Here is a 6,818-nt window from a genome sequence, read left to right on the forward strand (position 1 = left end):
AGGGAACTGCATGCCTTGATCCCTGTGAGAAACACCTCTGAGAAATGGTAGTAATATCAGAACTTGTCTAACTTCAGGGGGTAATGATCACAATCAGCCCAAAGCTGATATCCATGAGGTGGAGGTCAGACATGCCCCTTCTCTCCAACCTTTTTACCAATTCTGACACCGACTGTCCCACCCACATCACTCTCTACATTGCTTCTGGGTTTGATAATCCATTGCAATGGCCACACAGAACTCCCAGACAGCACTTACTGTTAAGTGGTTTATTAAGGAAGTAACAGGAACTCGGGATCAGGATCAACAGGCTACAACTCAGGATAGGATCAGGAAGCATTCAGGCAAAATCTCCCTTCTTCGGTGCAGGACAATTCTCTCAGCTCCTCTCTCAGCCCCCTGAGGACAGGCTTCTCTTGGCCCTACCACTTGTCATCACCGACTCTGCTGCAGGGCCCCTTCTGGGTCTGCTTCCACCAGCTCTGCTGCTGGGACCCTTCCAGGCCTCTTGCTGTCTTCAGTAGTATAGCCCTTGACCCCTGTTACCAAAGAGGGTTACAAGAGAGCACCTGACTTCTTTTAGTAGGTTCCTCGCCTCCTCTCTCTGCTTCTTCCCTCTTCTTTCTTCCTTCTGATTCTTCCTGCTGCTTCTCTTCCTGCTTCTTTCTGTCTCAAAAACCTCCGTGGGGCTAGCTACATATATACACAACTCCTTGTCAATGTCAAGCATGGCCCCTTCCAGCAGGGGCCATAAACTAACCAATATCCTGTAGGCAGACTGCAGACACTTCATTTGCATGGTAGGCTATAGTCACCTCATTTGCATAGGCCATAATCACTTCATTTGCTTTGTGCATTAACCAATCCCTGCAAGGTACAGACCTATCATAGGACAGGCTGCAGCCCAGGACCAGACAAAAAAAATCAAACCACAAGGTGTTTACAGCTTCTCCAGAAAATGTCAATAAACCTGGACAAAAGTAACAAACACTCTGGGGTAGAAAAGTAGAGCAAAAGTAACTCCTCAGGGTTTAGGGGAAAAAAAATCCCTCAAGGTGTTTTTCCAGAGAACCAAAGCGAAAGGCCATACAAAGGAACTCATTTCACCACAACCCCTCACTAGGTCTACTGACAACGTTGAAATCCCTCCTTATTTTAGGATCACAGAGTTGCCGAGGAGCCAATGCCTACCTCCATCCCCTTAGAAACTTGAATCTTGGGGGAAAAACAGGTATGAAAGGAACTGTTGAGAGAGACAGAGAAAAAATTATCTTACACTAACAAGTACTAAAATATGTGCCAGGCACTATTTCCAGCATTTTATACACCAATGAATTAACCCACATAATCTTTTCAATACCTCTATGAGGAGCCCTGGTGGCACAGTGGTTAAGTGCTTGGCTGCTAACTGATAAGGTTGGTGGATCAAACCCACAAGCTGCTCCGAGCGAGAAAGATGTGGCAGTCTACTTCTGTAAAGATTACAGCCTTAGAAACAGTATGGGTCAGTTCTACTCTGTCCTGTGGGCTGGCTATGAGTCCAAATGGACTTGATGGCAATGGGATGAAGTAATTATTCTCCCCATTTCACAGAGGAAGATATCAAGGCAAAGAGAGGTATAACATGTCTAAAGTCAAAAGCTAGTATGTGGCAGAACCAAGAATAGATCCTAGGTGGTCTGGCTCCAGAGGCTGTGTTCTTAATCAGCATTGCCGTTAAAGCAGAAAAGAAGAAAGAAAGAAAACAGGGGAAAAGAGGGAAAGTAAAAGGGAAGAAAAGAAAAGGAAAAAGAAAGAATCCATGAATGCCATTTCCAAATATAATACTGAAGTTTTGTGATGTAAACCCAATGTCGTCAAGTGGATTCCAACTCACAAAAAAACCAAACCCACTACCATTGAGTCGATTCCGACTCATAGCAACCCTATAGGACAGGGTAGAACTGCCCCATAGAGTTTCCAAGGAGCACCTGGTGGATTTGAACTGCCGGCCTCTTGGTTAGCAGCCGTAGCACTTAACCACTACGCCACCAGGGTTTCCTTCCAACTCATAGCAACCCTATAAGACAGGAAAGAACTGCCCCCATAGGGTCTCCAAGGAGCAGCTGGTGGATTGGAACTGCCAACATTTTGGTTAGCAGCCAAGCTCTTAATCACTGCAACATCAGGGCTCCTTGTGGTGTAAGGTGGGCCAGTTCCCCTAAAACAATGAAATAAACCAAGAGACTAAGAAAGTGAAGGACGCCAACATTCCCAACTATTCCTGTGGTGAGAATGTGGCTCAGAAGTGACTCATATGTAGTGCTGGTAGGAAACAACTTAAACACATGTAGAATACTTGCATTTATATAAATAGAAATCTCACGAATGTAAGCAATGTGTGCACACAATAAAACTATAATGGGAATGATAAGATAAAAATTTCAGTGGACAGTGTTGGAGTAACAGGGAGGGAAGGGATTGGCTGGGATAGGAACCCACGAAGGCCTCAAAGGCATTGGCAGGGTGTATCAAACTGAACAAGGGTATAGGAGAAACTTTTTAAAAATTATTGTTTTATATCATTTACATTGATATATGTATATACTTTTCTGTATAGGTGAAATACTCTATAATGCATTTTTTTAAAAAAAGACTGTGGAACTGAATTTTGGGTAAGCCCTAGCACATTGATAATTAAGTTCAAAGAGTAAATTTCTAAAATCTGCCATGTTGTCATCCACTGAGAATTCCATAAGGAGAAAAAAAATGACTTCATGTTAGGGGGGTCACCGTATTTGGGGAAAAAAAGAAACTCCAAAGAAATTAAAGGAACCAATTAAAAAGTAGCAAAAAATAAACAATTTACAGAAAATACAAACAGCTTACAATTATATGAAATTTCATGAAAAAGTACTCAAATCTCTAAAGATGACATGACTGTTCTATCTCTAAAGATTATTATTCCAGGATGGATTAACGATCGCTGGTGGCACAGTGGTTAAAGTGCTTGGCTGCTAACCATACAGTTGGTGGTTCGAATCCATCAGCCACTGAGCAGGAAAAAGATGTGGTGGTCTGTTTCTGTAAAGATTACAGCCTTAGGAACCTTATGGGGCAGATCTACTCTGTCTTATAGGGTTGCTATCCTATAGAATCAACTCAACGGCAGTGGGTTTGGGTTTCCGGTTGTTCATAATATTAAGGGATACTGGACTCCATGGTGACGCAGTGGTTAAGAGCTATGCTGCTAACCAAGAGGTGGGCAGTTCAAATCCACCAGCTGCTCCTTGGAAACCCTATGGGGCAGTTTTATTGTGTCCTATAGAGTTGCTATGAGTCAGAATCAACTTGATGGCAATGGGTTATGGGCTCCATGAGTACTATCTTTGTAAACCCCTACCCATACAACCTGAAAGTTTAACAACTTATAGTCTGGAAAGATTTACAGAGAAGAGGTGTGAAATAAGTAAAACCAAACAAGGCCCAGTTAGAAGACACAAGCATAGCGCAGTGTCATGGAATCTAACAGAAGGCACCAGAGAGGGAGACCATGATTAAGCAGTCTCAAACGCTGTGAAGAAATCAAGGAGAATAAGGTAATTGTTTCAAGGGGCAGCGGAGTTGGAGGGAATCCTTCATTTCTCTTCTAAAGTTCCATTGTAGCAAATAACAAGATATGATAGTGGAGGATATAAGATGTCATTTAGGGCAAAAATAAAAAGCAACTCAATATCCAGTAGAGCAGACAACTCAAAGAAGACAGAGTGTGCAAATTTAGATAAGGAGAGAATAGTTTCATTCAATAAACCTGATGTGAAGTAAAATTCATGATAATGGGATAAAACTTTTTTATGGTTAATTAACCCCCCTTTTGTTGACCATTAACATTTATTGGAACCGCAGTAGATCGGTTCTCCACCTTTTAAAGTGGTCTACTAAAATGCTGAAAACATTAATCTCTCATTCCCTGCCACCAATTAAATGTAAATGAGGAAGAAAATATGAGTAAGTACACAGATAGACCTAATTCTTCTTTTGAGACATTGTACTAGTTTGAGCCTGCCCTTTATTTATGATTGACATCAGAAATTCAGAACGTAAACAATCAAATTATTTTGAGTTTATGTTTTTTAATCTCCTCTGGTGATAATGGTAACATATAATATGTATCCAAGGGGAAGATTAAATAATCTCTTTTAGGAGTTATAAACAATAATGTATATAAATATAAGCACATATAATATTAGCCAAGTGCAGTGGTTAAGAGCTTGGCTGCTAACCAAAAAGGTCAGCAGTTCAAATCTACCAGCCACTCCTTGGAAACCCTATGAAGCAGTTCTACTCTGTCCTATACGGTCACTATGAGTCGGGATTGACTGTACAGCAACGGGTTTGGTTTGTGTTTTCGATAAACACCTTAATTAAAAGGAAGAAAACATTAAAAATAATTAGCAGTTAACTTACTGCTAAGTTTTAACTTAAGTACTAAAATTTGACTTCTATACACATTTTTCTGTTACCCTTTTTTTAACAGCTTAAAAAATTAAATTTACAGATACTTGGGTTACCACTGGGATGCTGAATGCTTGGGTTACCACTGGGATGCTGAATACTCATACAATATGTCATGAACTGCTAGACATTTTATGTTTAAAATGAAAAATGAAAGTAACACTTTATTTTAATGGTATATTAATTAGTTCTGAATTACAATGAATATCCTATAGCAGTGAATAAAATATGACATCTACATGAATTTGAAATAAATTTATTATGATCAGTATTATCACGATGAATACTAAATGAATTAATAATGATGAAAGACCAAAAATATTACCAGTAATGTAATTAAACATTGAGAGAAAGCTGGAAGTTTCCAGTCACTTCATCATCAACTAGAAATTAGTACAACCCTGGATAACACTATATTCATATGTATCATTAGTGGTCAGAAAGTAACTGACAATAAATAGAAAATGGTAAAAAAAAAAAAAAAAGTATGGTTAAGTATCTTTCCAGTAATATACAAAAAATATGCATTTTACACACTAACAGACTGTGCTTAGTGTGACCTATGTGTATTAGATACTGAATAAAAGCTGAAGTAAAAACCCAATCCTCTTTCCTTCTCATTATCATATAGCTTGTAACTATTTTAGACACGAAGAATAAAATTCCAGTATTAGCCACCCTATGCCATAAGATATGCTGATGTGCAAAATGATTATATATTTTTTGCACATTATCTCATTGTTAGATCTTATGGATTTCAAGCTGCGTTAAGACAGGGTCTTTACTTGGACCCACAATCAACGCCCATGGAAGTGGCAGTCAACAAATCAAATGGTGCATCAGGCAAATCTGCTTTCAAAGACCTCTTTACACTGTTAAAAAACAAAGGTGTCATTTTAGGAACTAAGGTGCGCCTGACCCAAGCCATGGTGTTTTCAATCACCTCACATGTATACAAAAGCTGGACAATGAATAAAGAAGACTGAAGAAGAATTGATGCCTTCGAATTATGGTGTTGGTGAAGAATATTGAATATATCATAGACTGCCAGAAGAAGAAACAAATCTGTGTCGGAAGAAGTACAGCCAGAATGCTCCTTAGAAGCAAGGATGGAAGCTTTGTCTTACATACTTTGTACGTGTTATCAGGAGGGACCAGTCCCTGGAGAAGGACATCATGCTTGGTAAAGTAGAGGGTCGGTGAAAAACAGAAAGACCCTCAATGAGATGGACTGACACAGTGGCTGCAACAATGGGCTGAAACATGGCAATGATTGCATAGGACCGGGCAGTGTTTTGTTCTGTTGTATGTGGGGTTGCTATGAGTCAGAACCACTTAATAGCACCTAATAGCAACAAAAAAGATGGGAACTATGCTTAATCTGTACTTTGTGTTTTGATTATCCGCCATGTCTTTAATAAGAGGCCAATTAATTGATGATGAGAAATGGGATTGTATTTTAGAAGGTAGAAGCTAGTCTTCATAATTATTATTATTTCATAGCCTGATGAATAAATGCGTTACATAAATATTAGTACTAAAACATAAAGTAGGTGCTACTGTAGTTTGTCATAAACATTTATATCAATGCATTTTTTACGAGTTTTATATTTACTTATCTTCCTCTTCCTCCTTTCTCTTCACTTCATTTCCTGAAAAATTCAGTACTACTAAAGCCATGGGGAAGGGGTGCAAAGGAAAATAAGGATCTATGCTAGGGAGGGTGTGATAGTTAAGATAGTGTGTCTACTTGGCTGGGCCATGATTCTCAGTGGTTTGGCAGTTTTGCAATGATATAGCTTGGCAGTTATCTAATGATGTAATTTGGCAGTACTATTTTTTTTTTTTAGTCATCCTCCATGATGTGATCTGATGTGATCAGCCAATCAGTTGCAAGGTGAGTTTCCTCAGAAGTGTGGCCTGTATTCAATATATATACATATATATACACATATACATAAATATATACATTTTTTATGTATATATACACACACACACATATATATATATACATATACATGTATATATATGGATGTTCTGGCAAAGTATGCTTGCTTGCTCTGGATCCTGCATCCAGCTCATCATCATCTGACCTCTGGTTCTTGGAACTTGAGCCAGCTGCCTGCAATACTGCCTGTTAATCTTGAGATTCAACAGGCTCCACAGCCTGTAAGTCAGCAGTCTGCTGTCTCACCTGCCGATCTTGGGTTCGTCAGCTTCTGCAGCCACGTGAGTCAGGAGAAGACTCCAACCTATGCCTGATCCACAGACTTGGGACTTGCCAACCTTTATAACCACGTGAGCCATTTCGTTGAGATAAATCT

Source organism: Loxodonta africana, chromosome 25 (genome assembly GCF_030014295.1).
Source record: "Loxodonta africana isolate mLoxAfr1 chromosome 25, mLoxAfr1.hap2, whole genome shotgun sequence".
Taxonomy (NCBI): Eukaryota; Metazoa; Chordata; class Mammalia; order Proboscidea; family Elephantidae; genus Loxodonta; species Loxodonta africana.